The sequence below is a fragment of the Stenella coeruleoalba genome (genome assembly GCF_951394435.1).
Source record: "Stenella coeruleoalba genome assembly, chromosome: 14".
NCBI lineage: Eukaryota > Metazoa > Chordata > Mammalia > Artiodactyla > Delphinidae > Stenella > Stenella coeruleoalba.
Genome location: NC_137160.1, coordinates 14,644,599 through 14,665,804, shown reverse-complemented (window position 1 = coordinate 14,665,804; position 21,206 = coordinate 14,644,599). Strand labels below are relative to the sequence as shown.

At 37.6% G+C, this 21,206-nt stretch overlaps 1 long non-coding RNA gene across 1 annotated transcript in view; it reads right to left on the bottom strand.

Moving 5' to 3' along the window:
• Positions 1–1,250: 1,250 nt before the first annotated feature.
• Positions 1,251–21,206, bottom strand: part of LOC307197325 — a 109,546-nt gene continuing 89,590 nt past the window's right edge. Inside the window, exon 3 of the long non-coding RNA XR_013831368.1 lies at positions 1,251–1,562. This is a non-coding gene — a long non-coding RNA (uncharacterized lncRNA). The remainder of the gene's footprint in view (positions 1,563–21,206) is intronic.

Here is a 21,206-nt window from a genome sequence, read left to right as displayed (position 1 = left end):
CTTGGGTGTTTAGACTACTAAGTCCCAAGAACAGATTTTCACCAAGATGAGATGACTTTGCGTTAAATGTCATTTTAAATGACATCAAGATTTCTACCTGATTTTAAATAGGTGAGATAAGTTTTGACAAAGTGAAGAACCTCTTCAGGAAATATAAGCTTTGTTATTCAACTCTCCTCCTAATTATCTGTAGGCTGCTTGCATCATCATTTGAGGCCAGATACTTGGGGTTCTATCAGCTTTCTCAGAACTCGTACCCTAAAATCTAGTGTACGGTCACAGAAGGGACTGACTCCTGATTCAAGGAAAAGAAGTTAAGAATATGCATAAAAACTAATTCCACAGTGTGTTCTCTCTCTCTCTCCCCCAGCTCCCCCTTATAGCTACAGAAGAAAACTGGAGAGCTTCTGATAAAACTTGACCTTTAGCAGCTCCACATTAGGCAAGCTCAGTTGCAGTCGCTCCAATTCATGGTACGAGTAGGCCAGTAAGGGAACGTGATTGGCTTTGGAGTATTTGAAAATTTCTCTGCCACCCAGGGTGTTTAGAAGGAAATATCTGATGCTGGTCAAAGTTAATCAATGGTCAAAGAAATCAATCAATTTCCTCTAGTCTCAGAAAAACTCTACAGGGGAAATAAGTTCCCTTCAAAGTCTAATGCTTACTTTTAGGGTTTAGTACCGACAAAGCAGCCTACAGCTAAAGAAGCAACTTGCTAATCAGAAGATAAATTATTAGCTTAAGAGAAATTGAAGTGCAGAACTGAACAGGGAAATATCACAATCTAAGTAAAAACCCACTGGAAGGGATCCAAATCTAGTAAAGAGAAATATATTAGGAACATGAAGAAACCCTAGACAACTCATTTTTGAAAATGTTTGGTGAGTCTCATTAGAAAACATTTTCAACAAACTAAGCTTAAAAAAGGATAGCAGAGAGTCATTACTTGAACTCACTTGGCAAACTAAAGAACTCTGGAAAACGTAGTTCTTTAATTCTGAAACAACTGTAAATACAGAACTCGATCCAAATAGACATATTGATCAATCTATTCCAGAACTGATGTTTCAGGAAGGTGTGCTGAATATCACTGGTGTGAATCACAATGAGATACTTAAAACACAGCAGTTCATTGGGATTTGTTTTATACAAATAACACTGAAGATGAGTAAGACTTACTGTTTCAATCTGAAAAAATAAACCCTTGTCAGACAAAGCATGGCAACAGTATGTTTTTTAAAAATCCATCTTGAGTATGTAATTTTCCACCCAAAAAATATATGACAGATGGCTTTCCTCAAATAACTGCAGTACGTAAGATAATAGTTGGAATGTGATTTCTCCTGGTGCAATACCACATATCAAAGGATTTCACCTTCGAAGGACATGAGGATGAATTGACTAACAGGCATTATGCTTCCAAGATATACACAACACTGCTGAAGGCATTATATGGATGCATAAAACCATTAAGATGAAGGTTTATGTTACTCACAGTTGGAGACGTTTCTAGGTCACGCCCAAATTTCCATTGTCACGTCTTAACCATGTTCTAGATGAAGCTGTAAGAAATAATATACACATTGAGAAAAAGGGAAATTCAGAGTTTTTAGTCAATTCCTTCCCTCCCCCCCTTTAATTTGGTTCCTTATCAGCTTGTGAAAAGCTGCTGGAAAGTAACAGAGATTTTGCTGCCAGGTCTGAACTGCAGGGGTGGAATTGGCAGTAGTAAAACCAAAAAGATTGAGAAAATAAAAGATAATATAGATTGTCTCCTGTTGTGTCTGTTTTCAAATTACTATGTTTAAATGAACTTCTTTTTTAGCAAACTGTCTTTAGTCTCTTTCTTCATGGCCTCCAGTGACCTTTAACTGATTCTTTACCTCCTTTGTGCCTCAAAGCATCTGAAACTTTGATATTTCTCTCAAAAGTTTCATGTGAATAAATATAACATAGACTTTTTGGATAAGCAGTTTGATCAGGATTTAGGGACTATATGGGCAACAAAATGTAATTCTAAATAATGCCATTATTTGAGGCGTTTATTTAAATAAAAATAAAATTTTAAAAGATTATTAAAAGGCAAACAGTAAATGTAGTGCAGTTCATCTCTAGAAGAGGGATGATGATGCTGGAATAAGACTGGTTTTTCACGTGGTCTGTAATATAAATTTCAGCTTGTTAGAGTCACTTTTGAGAGAGTAACAGGATTCCTCTGAATATCTGTTTGATAAGGAGGAATGTGCCTTCAAAGGGAAAACGAGCACTTTCTAGGAAAGAGAAAATGCTCAATAGTAATACTTCTTCTAAGTCATATAACGTGGAAACGCAAATATTGGACCATTTTTGAACAATAAAAGATGGTAATGGTATGTCATAGTATTTGGAAGGGCAAGTGCCCCTGCTTGCACAGTCCTAATTCTTTTTCAGAACTATCTTTTGGTATTTTTATTTCCTTACTTAGAATTTTTATTACAGCTGCATTACACTGATGGAATCATTTTGGAAAAATTGACATAACAAAGGTATTGAGCAGTTGCATTAATAAATAGATATATCTCTATATCCATTTAGGTCATTTATGTCCTTTAAGAACTTTTAAATGTTCTTCATACAGACTGTATTAGTTTCCTGTGGCTGCCATAAAAAAGATTACCACAAACTCTCTTGCCTCAAACAACAGATATTTATTCTCTCACAGCTCTGGGGTTCAGAAGTCCAAAATCAAAATGTCTGCAGGGCTGTGCTAACGTTCGAGGCTCTAGGGGAGACTCTATTGAGTTGTTTCACTCTTTAGCTTCAGGAGGCTGTAGGAATTCCTTGATTTGTTGCCTGGTGGCCACATCACTCCAATCCTTGCCTCCATGGTCACATGGCTCCTCCTCTTTGTGTCTGTTCTCCTCTGCATGTCTCTTACAAGGACACTGTCATTGGATTTAGGGTCCACTGGTTAATTCAGGATCATAGCCTCATCTCAAGATCCTTAACAATTACATCTCAAAGACCCTTTATCCAAATAAGGTAACACTCATGTGTTCTAGATATTTGACATGAATGTCTTTTGATAGAGGGGTGGGGGAGGGGTGGGGGAGAATGGGGAACATGTTGGAGTCTATTATAGAGGCCTTGCACATTTTATTAGATTTTATTCCTAGTCACAGTATATTTTTTCCTAAATGGTAACTGCTGGTGTAGAGGAATGGTATTAGTTATTCATCCAGCAATTTGCTAACCTTTCATAGTAGCCTTTCTCAGATTTTTTGTAGTGAATCATATTATATCAAGAAAAGAATATGTATTCTTCTTTTCTGTATTTATACTGCTTAATTATATTTATCTTGTTGAATTAAATAAGACTTCTAATATATGAAACAGAAACAGTAATAGTAGCTATCCTTGTTTTTTTCTTGATGTAATTCTCAAGCCAATAATAAAAGTTAACATATAGTATTTATTACGTGTCCAAAATTGTTCTGAGAATGTAAGTTCTAAATATATATACACATATACACGTATGCATAATATACCTAATATATCTGTATCTATATATACAGATATACTCATTGAGGCCTCACAATAATCTGAGGTACCATTATGATATATATTTTATAAATAAGAAAACTGAGACTTATCACAATCTATTTTAGGTTAATCCTGACTTAATTTTCACTTATAGAGCAAATTTGCTCCAATATGGTTTCTTCCCCCCCTTCTTTTTCTGATATTGTAATATTTATCATACATACATAAGGTCTAAATTCAACAATACAGTGTAACAACTATTGTTTTCAACAACCTTGTGGTTTTTAAAGAAATGAAGAAAAAAATATATAGATGTACACAGTCTTTTGTATTTGCCCACATATTTACTATTACTATTCCTGATGCTCTTCATTTCTTTCTGTAGATTCACCTTACTGTCAGGTGTCATTTCCTTTCATCCCGAAGGACTTCCTTCAGTGATTCTTATACGGCAGATCTGCTATCAATGAGTATGAATTCTCTCAGTTTTTGATTGGGAAGGTCTTTACTTTCAAAGGATAGTTTTGCTGGATTTAAAATTTTGGGTTAACTCTTTTTGCTTTTAGCACTTTAAAAATGTCATCCCACTGCCTCCTGTTACCCAGTTTTTCAGAAGAGAAGTCAGTGAATCTTCTTATTTTTGTTTCCTGCATGTGATGAATCAGATTTCTTTGTTGCTTTCAAGCTCTGTTTGTCTTTGTCTTTCAGGGCTTTAATTATGATGTATCTAGGTGTGGATCTCTTTGTGTTTATCGTACTTAAGGCGTGTTGAGCTCCCGAGATCTGCAGACTAATATTTTTCATCAATTTTAGGCCTTATTTCTTTAATTTTTCCACTGTTTGTCTCCTCCCTCCTGTTTTGAGACTACCATTGCACATCAATTAATATGCTTGGCATTTTCCACAGGTCTCCGGATTCCAATATATTTTTTAGAGTTTTTGTAAACTTTGGAACCTGCTTCCCTTGTAGTGTTTTTCTCCTGATGTCTCTACTCAATTGCTTTATTCTTATTTTTAATTTTAGACTGCCTTCCTAGTGGTTTGTCCTGTGTCTGCATAGCTTAGTGGTCAACCAGTGAGTTGGGCAAAAGTTGTACTCAAACATCTTGAGTTAGTAAGGTTTCCCACGGCTGTTCTGAGTCAGGGATGGGAAGTGTGTTCAAAATCGAGCTATTTCTCAGTCTTTTTTGGCTATTATTTTCTGCCAGGCTCTCTTGGGTCTCTTTGGTCATGTAGTTTCCTAGACAGGCAGGGATACGTGGAGAGTTCATTGAGCTCATCTATGGCTCTCTCATCTCCAAGGTATCTCTGTTAAATTCCTGGTTGTATTGCTACTCATCCTAAATGAGACAACAACCTCAGACTAACAAGTTGTAGGTTCCCTCCATTCATTTCCTGGTTGTCACATTTAGCTGACAATGATACCAGTTTTTCCCTTCTAACCCAAATTAAATCCACCCTTTTTAGAAGCAAAGCTGCTGGATTTTACATCCAGAAACAGGCTGGTAAAATCATGGTTCTCACCAGCTGAGCTATGGGTTGGGGGAAGGATGGGACAGCTCTATACAAGAAAACCACAGACTCCCACAGACTTGCGTATTCTTACTCAAAGATCTAGTTGTTTTAAAAAAAATAAACATTTAATTTTTTTTGTCCACTTTTGGTCAATCTCCAGAGCTCTGAAATGGTTGTTTTAACAACTTTATCAATTTTATACTTATTTTTAGGGAAACACTTTCTTAACTTTTTCACACATCAGAGCTGGTAATCACAGTCAACAGTGTAATTTTAAATTACTTCTGACACTCAGTTCTACAAATTAACATATATATATATAGGGAGAGAAATATAGATGTATAATATATCTATCTATATATATTATAGATAGATCTACATATGTGATTTTGTATCACTGTTTATTACAGACAAAAACAGAGCTCAAATGTAGGCTGCACATTATATCTAAGTTGAGTAACTGGTGGAGCCAAATATAAAGTAAGGTTTTCTGAATCCAAATGCTATGCTTTTTACATAATATCATGATACCTTTAAATCAGAAACCCAATTAAAGACACACTCGAAACCAAGGAATTAGTGTGATTCAATTGAGTAGATGGAGATACCCAACCAGTAGAAAAAAAAAATCTTACCTTTTTTATTGTCAACCTATTGCTATGACCCAAGGTCAAATGTATAGCCCTGTGTAGGAAAAGGTTAGTAATCTCTCCTTTTCATTGTCTTTTACTTACATGTCCATAACCAATTCACTTCATCTGTCTTTTCTCTCTACTTCCCTTATACCTCCAAAAAGTTAGAGCCATAAGTAAATTCAAAACTAGGTCTTCATAGTGTACAACATACCAAAACTAATATAATATTGTAAATCAACTATACTTCAATAAAAATAGACTAATAAAAAGATATTTGATTATCTAAAAACAAACAAACAAAACTCACTAGGTCTTCCTGAGTAAAAGTTCAGTACTAGTTCAGGGGAAAGGAATAATAGAATTTAAAGTCACTTGCATCAGTGGCTTCACTGGTAATTACTAAACGTGAATATGAACCTGTCAATACAGTTCAGAGTTCAACAAAAATTTTGGACATATGGATGGATGGAAGGATGGTCGGATAAATGAACAGATAAATGATAGATACATGGATGGATAGATAGAGAGAGAGAGAGAGAGAGAGAGAGAGAGAGAGAGAGAGAGAGAGAGAGAGAGATAGAAAGAGCCATACTATGGGTCAACCACTGGGCTACATATGATCAGAACTTTTGGCGGGGGTGGGGGGGCGGTACACGGGCCTCTCACTGCTGTGGCCTCTCCCGTTGAGGAGCACAGGCTCTGGACGCGCAGGCTCAGCAGCCATGGCTCACGGGCCCAGCCGCTCCGCGGCACGTGGGATCCTCCTGGACCGGAGCACGAGCCCGTGTCCCCTGCATCGGCAGGCGGACTCTCAACCACTGCGCCACCAGGGAAGCCTCTGATCAGAACTTTTGAAAGTAAAACTGAGTCTCTACTTTGATGAAATTTATCTCCTGGAAGTACTGGAAACATGGGACAGTTGACTGGTCAATTTTCTTATATTATCTAACATCATTTTGTGTTGTAAATATAGTCTTTTGGCTAATCTTTCAGCCATCTTCATTTTTAGAGAGACATAAAAAAAAATAATGTTTAGAAATCATCCCAACTTCTGTAAAGGACTGAAAAACCAGAGACCACAGAATTTAGTCTTGCTATTCTGTGTCCTTCTTCTTTATTTAATAAAAGAGCTTGATATCTCAAGGTTGTAAATAAATATCAAATAATTACATAAAATTTTACTCTCAATACTATACATGACATCTGCACAATTATGTTACTTGAACATATAATCATTCAACAGGAAGGAGAGGTGGAAAATTTAAATAAATATGAACATCTTAATTCAGGGTATGAATACAGGCAATAAAATGCTGAACTAAATGTTTATTTTTGTACTCTTTGCAAAGCACTCCCTTATTATAGTGAGTTGTCACTCTTTCAGAATTTTTCTCAAGTCCCTATTGCCCTAACAATTACGAAATTGGGAAATAATGTGCCTTTAGACTTGCCAGTAATGTTGCATAGGGAATGCATTATTCACCATTGTGTACAGGATGAAAAGCATCAAGAACAAGGGTGTCCGACAGGCTTAAGGATTAAGAGAGAAAAAAGAGATGATTTGGCCAAAGTTCAGCCCCTGAGCTCAGCCTTGGGTTTGAAGCACCACAGAGCAGCCCACTCCCCTGACATCTTGCTTCTACACATCCAGCATTGCACTGATTTACATTGACTCTGAACACCTGTTCCTGATGATTAAAAGTGGATTGTAGCTTTCCAGACATCTTCTGTCTAACTCGGCATCAGATATGCAAGCTACATTGTCAGTTCTGATGTCAGTTTAGTGGCGGGCTGAGTCACTGATTAATATGCTTGCCCCAAAGTTCACATCTTTTAGTGTTATTTTTATGTCTCATTCGACAACAAGAGGTATTTTCAATTGCTATCGTTGTAAATTGTGACCAAGGTGCAAATGATGATACCTTGTGGGATTCCAAAGTGTGTGAGGCCCTTATAACATACTGTGCTGATATAGAGCATGGTTCACCCTGGATAACACACGCGGCACTACATAGTTGTTAGCTGCTTTTCTTACCACCAATAAACCATTTTTAGGCTTTAAATTTTCTTCAGGTACTGCCCACAGTAAATCTTGTACTTCTAAAAAAAAGTATGATTCTGCTCAGCCTACTCCACGTCATTGATGTCTAACAATCTATGCAGGCCAACACTGTGTGTTGCCGCACGTGTAGTGCAGAGTAAAGAAACCTATGTCCCTTTATTAACTTCCATGCACGTTACTATGAGTTTGAAATTTCCATCAATTTTCAGATTGTTTAAAATATAGGACAGTTGACATAAAATTTTCTTAAATATTGAAATCGTTTGGTCTGGGAATTCTTTGCAGCTAGTCTTTTTTTTTTTTAATTCTTATTTATTTATTTATTTTTGGCTGTGTTTGGTGTTTGTTGCTGTGCGCGGGCTTTCTCTAGTTGCGGCGAGCGGGGGCTACTCTTTGTTGCGGTGCGCGGGGTTCTCATTGCAGTGGCTTCTCTTGTTGCGGAGCACGGGCTCTAGGCACGCAGGCTTCAGTACTTGTGGCTCGCGGACTCTAGAACGCAGGCTCAGTAGTTGTGGCGCACGGGTTTAGTTGCTCTGCAGCATGTGCGATCTTCCCGGACCAGGGCTTGAACCCGTGTCCCCTGCGTTGGCAGGCGGACTCTCAACCACTGCGCCACCAGGGAAGCCCTGCACCTAATCTTTTAGTTGGTAAATATAATTTTTAGCATGAGTTGTGCCTCTCATTTGCATTAGAAATATTAAAATTTTAAAAAATTTATCAATGAAAATTTCATAATTATCAGAATGATATCAAAATTACTTGGGTATATTTACACAAGTGTGTGTTTATATGTATGATTATAATGTAATGCATAGATAATTTATTAGATAATATATATTTGGTAGATATAGGAATTTGGGCTTTTCCATCTTGACCAAATAAAAACAGTAAATTATATGCACTATGAGAACAGGATTAGATTTTTATTATTTTTTTTTTACCTTGCTAATACCTAGCACAGTTCCTGCACAAAAGCAGACTCCCACAAAATACTGGTGTAAATAATAATAAACACATGTGTATATACTTATTCACTATTGATAAAAATGTAAAATATATTTTACCATTAGTTTAGACATTTGAAGACACGTATTTTGTCATTTTAATTTAGAAAATAACATTCTAATGCTAACAAAACATGGTTTTAAAATTATCTTGGTCACGGCATCAAAAAATGCACTTGATGAAGTTACTGAAGTTACTCATAAGTTACTATCACGTACTTAGTCCTACTTTGAAGTCATCTTTCTGTACGTACCACATTATTTCATCTTTATTCATGGATGGGTGAAAATGTGATAGAATCAGTGAGCTAGAAACAGAAATAAATTCTTCTTGATATATATCCTGATATAAAGGATTTTTGACCAGATTTTTAAAAAACAAGCTTGCAGATATCTTTCAGCTACAGACAGGGTTGCAAAAGCTCCCAGGAACATGAAGTTAATTCCTATGATGCCAATCCTCAATAAGAGGGCACAGTATGAGACGTTATTGCTCTTTTCTCATTCATTCATTCATCCATTGAATCCATTTATTCATTCGTTCTCTAGACATTAGTTGTTTAATAATTAATTTATTTAACAAATATTTATTGGGCACCTACTATCATAGGCACTAAAGATTCAAAAGTGAATCAGATAGAGTCTTTGTCCTCAAGGAGTTTATAGTTAGGAGAAATGTATTTACAAACATGCAATTATAATGCAAATGCAACAATAGTATTATGCAACAATGTATTTGCAAACCCAATAAGGAAATCAAATCAGCTCCGGGGTAAAGCGTAAGAAATTAGAGGAGGTGGTAGGGTAGCCTTCCTTGGGATTACTCAACTCTATTTAAGGGCACATACCCTTTCAAAGAGGTGGCTTCAACAGAGGATAAAACAACCCTGTGAACTCGAAGAGATCACTTATCTTTTCCAAACTCCAGTTCCCACATCAGTCAGCTGCCAAAGTCGAATATGATTCTGAATTTGCTTCTATTACAACATCCTACCACTCTAGAACAGCAGGCAAGCAGGGAAAACCCATCACTAACCCACGCCGGACAGCCTTCCAGTTCTCACTTACAGTTTTACAGCCACAGGTGGCTGGAGTAGTTGCCTCCCAAGGCTGGAGTACCCAAGGTATTTAGGAAATTTTGAAGAGGTAGTACACTGTTTGTATACACACTTGTGAAATAATTATAACAAAAAGCGCAGCCAAATTCAAATAAAGGAGGCAGGAAATAATCAAAATGTGCACAGAGGGAAACCTTACACAGAGGGAAAAGGTTAGCCTGACAGCAAGGGCGCCTCTCACGGTGCAGTGAAAAGAGCTGTGGCAACCATCTACAGGTGTGCTCCGTGGGAGCCGCTGGAGGAAGCCAGAAGGGGGTGTGATGAGGGTTATGAATCAATGCGAAACTCATCCTAGAGCGCACTTATCCATCTGTTAGGCTGTGGCATGTCCTTTTCATTAGCGCTTTCTTGGAACACAAGCTTTTTTGCTCTCTCCAAGAGCCACTGTAGGAGAACCAGCAATGAAAAGAAAATTAAGAGATGGGGAAGTTAACAAGGGGTATGTTGTTTGAATTGGAATCTCAGTACTTCTCTCTTCTTCACAACATTAATTCAATATTTGTGTAAGATATTAAATGTATGTGTGTGTATTAGCTGTCTATCATCTATCTATCTATCTATCTACCTATCTATCTAAAACATTATAGAAAATCAGAAAACTCAAGATCAGGTTAGTTTTTTTTTAAGTTCCTTTTTACCAATGGTGCTTTTTAAGAGGTTCATTCTGTACTTTACTGAAATAATTTTATTTGGCTCCAAATCAAGTTGCAAAATAACCACATTTAATAACTTTAAAACTAAGCTAATTTTGAGTGCTCAGTGAATCAGGGTGATAGCTCATTTCAATAAAGCAACAGAGAGTGAACTAAGGTGCAGCAAGTCACAGAACTATGTGTTTTAGTTCATCAATGCCTGCACTTTCTGGAATGCTAAGGACAGCTACCAGAAACACTTTTTCATTTTGCAAATTAGAATGGACATCTTTTAAGTAGGGTTGGGGAGAGAGCAGAGTGCAGCTGGCTGAGCTGTCATGGCAGCAGTTCTTATCTATTATCCATAAGCACCGTGTAGGTGATGGTGACTGCAACCTACTTTTAAAAAAGTAACGGGAAAGACACATTAAAAGAACAAATTTAGGGCTTCCCTGGTGGCGCAGTGGTTGAAAGTCCGCCTGCCGATGCAGGGGACACGGGTTCGTGCCCTGGTCCGGGAAGAGCCCACATGCCGCGGAGAGGCTAGGCCCGTGAGCCATGGCCGCTGAGCCTGCACCCGGAGCCTGTGCTCCGCAACAGGAGAGGCCACGACAGTGAGAGGCCCGCGTACCGCAAAAAAAAAAAAAAAAAGAGAACAAATTTAATGTTATTTCTTCTCAAACAATGAAGTGCATAAAGTCATCTGGAAATTTTGTTAAAATGAAAATTTTTGTCCCATCTCCAAATATTCTAAATTATTTATTCTAGAGTGGCAATCATGAAATGGCTTAATAATCAAAATGAATCAAAGTTCCTAGTCACACTTGAAGAATCAGCCCACACCCTTCCAGCATTAGAACATGGCTCTCTCATTTTCCAGCAGGACACTGAGTAATGTCATTCATTACCAGGAATTCATTCAGTATCAGTTTAGTGATACCATTCAGTTCTACCAAGCACTTATCCTCTGCTCTCTATATTGACACTTCCTCTTCTCGATGACGTGAAATAGGTGTGCTTTGTCTCGTGCACACCCTTCAGGAGTAGAGCTGTCCATCACTGTGCTGTGTGTGCCTATGTCTAGCTTCTATGCCAAGATACTCAAATCTTTCTCTTTCTTTCATGTAAATTATATCTATTAACATGCTAAACATTTAAGATGATTTACTTGTAAAAGTTAGTTGTCATTTCTAAGTACAACAGGGTAAAGAATAAGATCTTGTAGAATTAGAAAATAAATTGGTAATAGGTACAGATTTATGAGCCCAGATGTGTATCAAGTGTTTCCCCAATCAAGGGCAAGCTATCATTTCACCAATCAGTGTCCTAAATATACATATACCATATAGCTTTAGTCAAAGAAAGGGCTACAAAGGACGTGAAAAATTACCCTACTTTACAGTAGTTTGTAATTTTGTTAGGGAAAGTTTTTAAAAAAACTTTTAATGTGATGAATTCTAGTCTTTCTTATGGCATGCAAGCAATAACGAAGTAGGAATTCAGAAAGACTATTCACTTTATCATATCGTTTCTCAGTTTTATAAACTTGCTACATTCTTTTCTGTTTAACAAATATTTATTGACTATTTTACACAATCAAGAAACCAAGAGTAGTTTGAGTCTCAAAATATTCAGTATACTTGGTATATTTTACAGCTTCTAAGTTTGACTATTCATTACTTACTCACCGATTTGGCAAATCTTTTTCAGGGTTCACTATCTACCACTTCTTTTCATTGCCACCATAATGTAACTGGAGATCTAAATACAGTTATTTATTTATATTCATATATACCTGCAACCATAGTGCATTAGCCTGCCATTTCTGCAATAATGCTGAGGAAACAAAATTCCCAGAAACAAATCTTTTTCTCTTTTTTCTCATGTGTTTGCAGTTGAGCTAGGAGAGTTCTACTTTGGGCTATGTTGAGGTTCAAATGTGCTCTAGTATCTCATCCTTCAACCAATGGCTTCTCAGAACGTACTTTTCTCTTAGCAGAGAAGCAGCACAGGAAGTCCAACTAAAACATGGAAGCACATGTAAAACCTCTGTGTTATGCCCTCTCTCATTCCACTGGGAAAGATAAGTCACATGGTTAAGCCTCACACCAGTGGTGTAGGAAAGGGTACTCGGCTCATTCTATGGGGTGGCACATTATTGCAGCGGAGTGCAAGTTGGAAATAATCCACAATCTATTTTTGCAGACAGCTGCCTGCAAGCCAGGAAGAGAGTCCTCACCAGAAATCAAATAAGTCAGCACCTTGATTTGAACTTTCTCTCCTCCAGAACTGTGAGAAAATAAATGTTTGCTGTTTACACCACCCAATCTGTGGTATTTTGTATGGCTGCCCAATGTGACTAATGCAAGATCTGATTTTCATTACCCTTATCGCATCCTTTGCAAGCTTCCCCAGAATGACCACGTGGCTAGACCTTTTGTGTAACTCACTTATATCTAAAATTTTAGTGTCATTGATAAGCTTTGCTCACCACTTTTAGAAAAGACCACATTTTTCATGTATATAAGATGCTTATATGCCTATAAGTTAAACATGGGTATGAGTATGAGAATCGTATACTATCATTGTATGCTTCTATATGGTCACATGAACCCATTGTCTAGATTTGACAAACTTCTAAAGCTTAGCAGTAAAAGGAACTATTGCTCCTATTAGATTCTAGACAACTTGGATGATTATCTCTTTTTATCTTCACAACAAACTTGCAGGTAGGTTTTATTATATTATAGCCTTGAGACGTGAGGATCATACCTTCGCCAGATTGTACCTCCTCCTGGAGCCAGGGTCTCAATGCAGACTTTCAGGGCCTTTTTTAAGCCCCTAGATTACTCAGCCTTCCAAAGTTAAGGGTTATGATTATCTAGGTCCCAGTGCTCATTTTCTAGCATGTGGGCTGTACAAACACATGTTCTTATTTGTTTTGGGATAATAGAGATTATGACTGACAAAGTGTTGATTGGCCAGCAATTGTTTGTGAAGATCTAATTGCAGATCCAAAACAGTGGAATTTTTGTATCTCAGTTGTATTTTTGCAAGTTCCCAATTTTCCTATAGGTGTACTAATATAGATTTATAATTATTTAATTGCTAAAAATAAAAATATCAATGGATTTCATGTTTTGTAAGAATATATTTTAGAATATCTGAATATTGAATTCCTTTTTGCTGTTTGACAATGACCTTAAACTTGACTGATATCTGGCTTCAAGCATTATATGGGTCTGTTAAAACTGACATTTAAAGAACAGATTTATTGTTTGCTGATGAGATATTTCCTTTTATGTGAGTGCAGTACCTAGTTGTTCATTTTTGACTTTTTGTCTAAGGTCAAATGTAGGATCAATTTAAAATTTTATAAGTCCCTGTCTAAAACCCTGTCCTACCATAACCATAATGATCTACAAGGCTGCTTCCATCTCTCATTTCAATATGTGAAAGTTCCATTAGAATTTTAGGTGACAAATTGCTTGCAGCATGAAGCCGCAAAAAAAAAAATTAGAGAACTCCATAGCAGTGCTGTTAGGGCATTCTCACCACCTATCAAATGGCAGAGTCTGAATCAACTGGATTATATAAAATGCATTTTTCACCTCCAGCTCATGTTTCTCCTTTCCATAAAAAATAAGGAAATTGAATGCAATGTAGATATGAAACAGGCTAGAAATTTTAAAAAGTACTGAAGAATTGAAGACCTTGTCTTAAGATCTAACATGTTAGAAATTTCTTTGTGCCATAGGTTCTGCTACTGTTAAAAACATGAGAAATGCCTCCCTTTTAGAAATGGGATGAAAGTTTAGGGGAAAAAAATGTGAGACATATTTCCCCAGTACACAAACTAGGTTCTTTTAAAAGTAATACACTTTTCACAGCAACATTAACTATTTGTAAGTGAAAGATTTTCCCTTTTTCTATTTCTTTTAATGACTTATTTCCTAAAGATTAAATACCTGGCTTTTCACTATTTTTGTTCTTCCTACACACCCACCCCAGCCCATTGTTGCTTTTATGCACTTCAAGACTTCGGCTCTAACATACTCATGGATTATCCTTACAACTCCAGCTGTAACTTCCCTCTCTATTATTAGTCTCATGTCTCTAATTATCTGCTGTTCCCGGTATCTTGGATTCCCTATATTACCTTAAATTCAACATGTCTAACAACAATATCATTACATTGTATAAGATTAGTACTTCCTCTAAGAGACCCAATGCTGGTCTGTTGTACTAGTATGCTTCCAGTCTCTCAGTAATAGCTGGGAGTCATGTTTGACTCTTACATTTTATTCGTTCCCTACTTTAATTACTTGCTTTATTGATTTTTTTTTTTTCGTTTAAAGATCCTCTCTCTCTCTCTTTCATTTCCAATACTACTCTCTTTTAATAGACTTTCAACATCTCTTATACATTTTTTATAATTTTTCCTTTATACCTCAGTATTACCCACTCCAACCCATCCCACATACATATCTTGTATTTCTCTTGCTGCAAAATATATTGTTCCCCTTGCTCTCTTTAATCCAAAATAATTAATGTTTCTCCACTTCCTAGATAATAAAGCTTACATTAATTACCTGGCCTACAAGTCTCCTAAAAAACACATTTCCTAGTTTTCTTTCCAACCTTGTCTCTCACTACTTCCTTACACAATCCTTTCAGTTGATTCATTATTTCCTGCACATGCCATATAGCAATAATCTCAATAGTGTGATTTCTACTTCTCTAAATTATTTTTCCTTATTTTTTGTAAGGCCCCAGCACCTGCAACCCTCTATAATGACCTCTCTCAAACCCTACTGTGATTCCTTATTTTCAACTTCTAAACCACTTAACATCTGTCACAGGACTTCAGCACATAGAAAATCAATACACCTGATTTTCTGTCTCTCCATGTGTATTGTAATATTCTGGAAGAAAAGCCTCATTTTTTTTTCCTATTACCTAACATGATATACTGTGTTCTAAATATATTAGTTTAATAAATGTTTCCTTGGTTTTGTTGAAATGATTATAAGAATGACATTTACTATATAAATACATGTCTGTCACTAGAAACACTTTCCTGGTAGAGTCTTGAGTCCCTCCCATGTTCAGGTCCATCACTCTCTCATATTTGACCTGAACCTCAGTTGAACTTTGCATAATTTAAGATTTGGATAATCACAGGAAAGAATGAAGACTATTCTTAAGAAATAAACCAGCATATACAAAGGTATGGGGGAATGGACACTGGTTGGTGAGTGGAAAATGAGCATGCTGTGAGTGGAGAATATTGTTCATGGAGGAGTATGGCCCACTGAAGGAAATTTTAAAAGGCAAACTTTAGAAAGAAAAAAGCAGCTCCCAACAGGAAAGTCTGAGAGGCAAGGGGGGAAAAGATGAGCAAAGAAATTGTTAAAAATGTGCATCAATATTTAAAAAATGTTTATCAGAGAAAATAATGAAAATTATCTTGAAATGAGGGTGAAAATAAAAGATTAAATAAAGATTCTGGACAACAATCATATATGAGACAGGAGTAACCAGATTTAAAGCATTCTATAGTCATAATATCATTTGAAGGGGAAGAGTACAATATTGAATATCACTAGCTATATAATGATTATGATTTAAGAGGATAAACTAAAAGAGCAGAGTCAGAGTACATAACTTCCAAAATACAGGGAGAAAATAAAACATAAGAGGAAAAGAAGGGACAAAATGTTTGGAAGACACCAGAGACCTTCAAGATGGTGGAGGAGTAAGCCGTGGAGATCACCTTCCTCCCCACAAAAGCATCAAAAATACATCTACATGTGGAACAACTCCTACAGAACACCTACTGAACGCTGGCAGAAGACCTCAGACCTCCCAAAAGGCAAGAAACTCCCCACGTACCTGGGTAGGGCAAAAGAAAAAAGAATAAACAGAGACAAAAGGATAGGGACAGGACCTGCACCAGTGGGAGGGAGCTGTGAAGGAGGAAAAACTTCCACACACTAGGAAGCCCCTTGGTGGGCGGAGATGGTGGGAGGTGGGGGGAAGCTTCGGAGCCACAGAGGAGAGCGCAGCCACAGGGAGGGGAGGGCAAAGTGGAGAGATTCCTGCAGAGAGGATCGGTGCGGATCAGCACTCACCAGCCTGAGAGGCTTGACCGATCACCTGCCGGGGCGGGCAGGGGTGAGAGCTGAGGCTTGGGCTTCAGAGGTCAGATCCCAGGGACAGGACTGGGGTTGGCTGTGTGAACACAGCCTGAAGGGGGCTAGTGCACCAGTTAGCCGGGAGGGAGTCCAGGAAAATGTCTGGACCTACTGGAGAAGCAAGAGACCATTGTTTCATGGTGCACAAGGAGAGGGGCTTCCTGTTCCATGTGCCCACAGACTGCAGAGTACAGCCTAAGTGAGCTCCACAGATGAGCTGAAGGTGAGAGCTGTGGATATCAGCTCGGACCCCAGAGGCAGGCATGAACCGCTAACACTGCCACTGTTGCCACCAAGAATTCTGTGTGCAAGTGCAGGTAACTACCCACACCACCCTGGGAGCCTGTGCAGCATGCCACTGCCAAGGTCCTGTGATTCAGGGACAACGTCCCTGGGAGAACACATGGCGCACCACAGGTTTTTGCAATGTCACGCTTGCCTCTGCTGCTGCAGGCATGCCCCACATTACAATTATGACTACCATACCCCTTCCTCTCCCCGGCCTGAGTGAGCAAGAGAGTTCTAATTAGCCACTGCTTTAACCCACACCTGTCTGGGCTGAGAAGAGAAGTCTGAGAGTGGCCTACATGCAGAGGCGGAGCCAAAACAAAAGGTGAACCCCAGGAGCTTGTGAACAAAGAAGAGAAAGGGAAACTTCTCCATGCAGCCTCAGGAGCTGCGGATTAAATCCCCACAATCGACTTGATAAATGCTGCATCTGTGGAATACCTGAATAGACAACGGATGTTCCCAAACATGAGGCAGTGGACTTTAGGAGCAACTGCAGACTTGGGGTTTGATTTCAGTGTCTGATTTGTTTTTGATTTTATGTTTATCTTACTTTAGTTTTTAGTGCTTGTTATCATTGGTGGATTTGCTTATTGGTTAGGTTGCTCTCTTCCTTTTTCTTCTTTCTTTTTGTGAGTGTATGTGTGTGTGTATGTTTCTTTGTGTGATTTTTGTCTGTTTAGTTTTGCTTTTACCATTTGTTTTGGGGTGCTATCTTTTCATTTTTCAAAAGTTTTTCTTCCTTTTCTTCTGAGCCATCTTGGTGCTCCGGCTGGGTGTCAGGCCTGAGCCTCTGAGGTGGGAGAGCCGAGTCCAGGACATTGGACCACCAGAGACCTCCCAGCACCACATAATATTAATTGGTATGAGCACTCCCAAAGATCTCCAACTCAACACAAAGATCCAGTTCCACTCAACAGTCAGCAAGCTCCAGTGCTGGACGTCCCATTCCAAACAACTAGCAAGACAGGAACACAACACTCACCCATTAGCAGAGAGGCTGCCTAAAGTCATACTAAGTTCACAGACGCCCCAAAAGACACCACCGGACACAGCCCTGCCCTCCCAGAAGGACGAGATCCAGGCCCAGCCAACAGAACACAGGCACCAGTCCCCCCGACCAGAAAGCCTACACAGCCACTGAACCAAACTCACCCACTGGGGGCAGACACCAGAAATAAGAGAAACTGCGAACCTACAGCCTGCAAAAAGGAGACTCCAAACACAGTAAGTTAAACAAAATGGTAAAACAGAGAAGTATGCAGCAGATGAAGGAGCAAGGTAAAAACCAACCAAACCAAACAAATGAAGAGGAAATAGGCAGTCTACCTGAAAAAGAATTCAGAGTAATTATAGTAAAGATGATCCAAAAATCTGGGAAACAGAATGGAGAAAATTAAAGAAAAACGTTTAACAAGGACCTAAAAGAATTAAACAGCAAACAAACAATGATGAACAACTCAATAAATGAAATTAAAAATTCTCTACAAGGAATCAATAACAGAGTAACTGAGGCAGAAGAACGGGTAAGTCACCTGGAAGATAGAATAGTGGAAACTATCGTAGAGCAGAATAAAGAAAAAAAAAGAAAAGAATTGACAGTCTCAGACACCTCTGGGACATAAACACACCAACATTAGAATTATAGGGGTCTCAGAAGAAGAAGACAAAAAAAAAAAAAGAGACTGAGAAAATATTTGAAGAGATTAAAGTCGAAAACTCCCCTAATATGGGAAAGGAAATAGTCAATAAAGACCAGGAAGCACAGAGAGTCCCATACAGGATACATCCAAGGAGAAACATGCCAAAACACATATTATTCAAACTATCAAAAATTAAACACAAAGAAAATATATTAAAAGCAGCAAGGGAAAAGCAACAAATAACATACAAGGGAATCCCCATAAGGTTAACAGCTGATCTTTCAGCAGAAACTCTGCAAGCCAAAAGGGAGTAGCAGGACATATTTAAAGCGATGAAACAGGAAAACCTACAACCAAGACTGCTCTAGCCAGCAAGGAACTCATTCAGATTCAACAGAGAAATTAAAAGCTTTACAGACAAGAAAAACTTAAGAGAATTCAGCACTGCCAGACCGGCTTTACAACAAATGCTAAAGGGACTTCTCTAGGCGGGAAAAACAAGAGAAGGAAAAGACCTCCAAAAACAAACCCAAAGTAATTAAGAAAATGGTAATAGGAACATATATATTGATAACTACCTTAAATGTAAATGGATTAAATGCTCCAACCAAAAGACACAGGCTGCCTGAATAGATACAAAAACAAGACCCATATATATGCTGTCTACAAGAGACCCACTTCAGACCTAGGGACACATACAGACTGAAAGTGAGGGGATGGAAAAAGATATTCCATGCAAATGGAAATCAAAAGAAAGCTAGAGTAGCAATTCTCATATCAGACAAAATAGACTTTAAAATAAAGACTTTGTTACAAGAGTCAAAGAAGAACACTACATAATGATCAAGGGATCAAACCAAGAAGGTATAACCATTGTAAATATTTATGCATTGAACATAGGACCACCTCAACACATCAGGCAAATGCTAACAGCCATAAAAGAGGAAATCAACAGTAACGCAATCATAGTAGGGGACCTTAACACCCCACTTTCACCAGTGGACAGATCATCCAAAATGAAAATAAATAAGGAAACACAAGTGTTAAATGACACATTAGACCTGATGGACTTAAGTGATATTTATAGGACATTCCATCCAAAAACAACAGAATAAACTTTCTTCTCAAGTGCACCTGGAACATTCTCCAGGATACATTGTATCTTGGGTCACAAATTTAAGAAAATTTAAGAAAATTGAAATCATATCAAGCATCTTTTCTGACCACAATGTTATGAGACTAGATATCAATTACAGGAAAAAAAAATCTGTAAAATATACAAACACAGGGAGGCTGAACAATATGCTACTAAATAACCAAGAGATCACTGAAGAAATCAAAGAGGAAATCAAAAAATACCTAGAAACAAATGACAATGGAAACACGACAACCCAAAACCTATGGGATTCAGCAAAAGCAGTTCTAAGAGGGAAGTTTATAGGAATACAATCCTACCTCAAGAAACAAGAAAAATCTCAAAGAAACAACCTAACTTTACACCTAAAGCAATTAGAGAAAGAAGAACAAAAAACCCCCAAAGTTAGCAGGAAAGAAATCATAAAGATCAGATAAGAAATAAATGAAAAAGAAATGAAGGAAACAATAGCAAAGATCAATAAAACTAAAAGATGGTTTTCTGAGAAGATAAACAAAACTGATAAACCATTACCCAGACACATCAAGAAAACAAGGGAGAAGACTCAAATCACAGAATTAGTCATGAAAAAGGAGAAGTAATAACTGACACTGCAGAAATACGAAGGATCATGAGAGGCTACTACAAGCAACTATATGCCAATAAAATGGACAACCTGGAAGAAACGGACAAATTCTTCGGAAAAGAAGTACAACTGTCCAAATCTGAAACAGGAAGAAATAGAAAATATGAACAGACCAATCACATGCACTGAAATTGAAACTGGGATTAAAAATCTTCCAACAAAAAATCTTCCAACAAACAAGGAGCAGATGGCTTCAGGGTGAATTCTATCAAACATTTAGAGAAGAGCTAACACCTATCCTTCTCAAACTCTTCCAAAAAACTGCAGAGGAAGGAACACTACCAAACTCATTCTATGAGGCCACCATCACGCTGATACCAAAACCAGACAAATATACTACAAAAAAGAAAATTATAGACCAATATCACTCATGAAAATAGATGCAAAAACCCTCAGCAAAATACTAGCAAACAGAATCCAATCACATATTAAAAGGATCATACACCATGATCAAGTGTGGTTTATCCCAGGAATGCAAGGATTCTTCAATATAGGCAAATCAATCAATGTGATATACCATATTAAAAAACTGAAGGATAAAAACTATATGAGAATCTCAATAGATTCAGGAAAATCTTTTGACAAAATTCAACACCAATTTATGATAAAAACTCTCCAGAAAGTGCACATAGAGGGAACCTACCTCAACATAATAAAGGCCATATATGACAAGCCCACAGCCAACATCATTCTCAATGGTGAAAAACTGAAACCATTTCATCTAAGATCTAAGATCTTGTGCCTGCTCAGATCTTCTACTGAAATCTCTTAGTAAGATTTTCAGTTATTATATTTTTCAGCTCCAGATT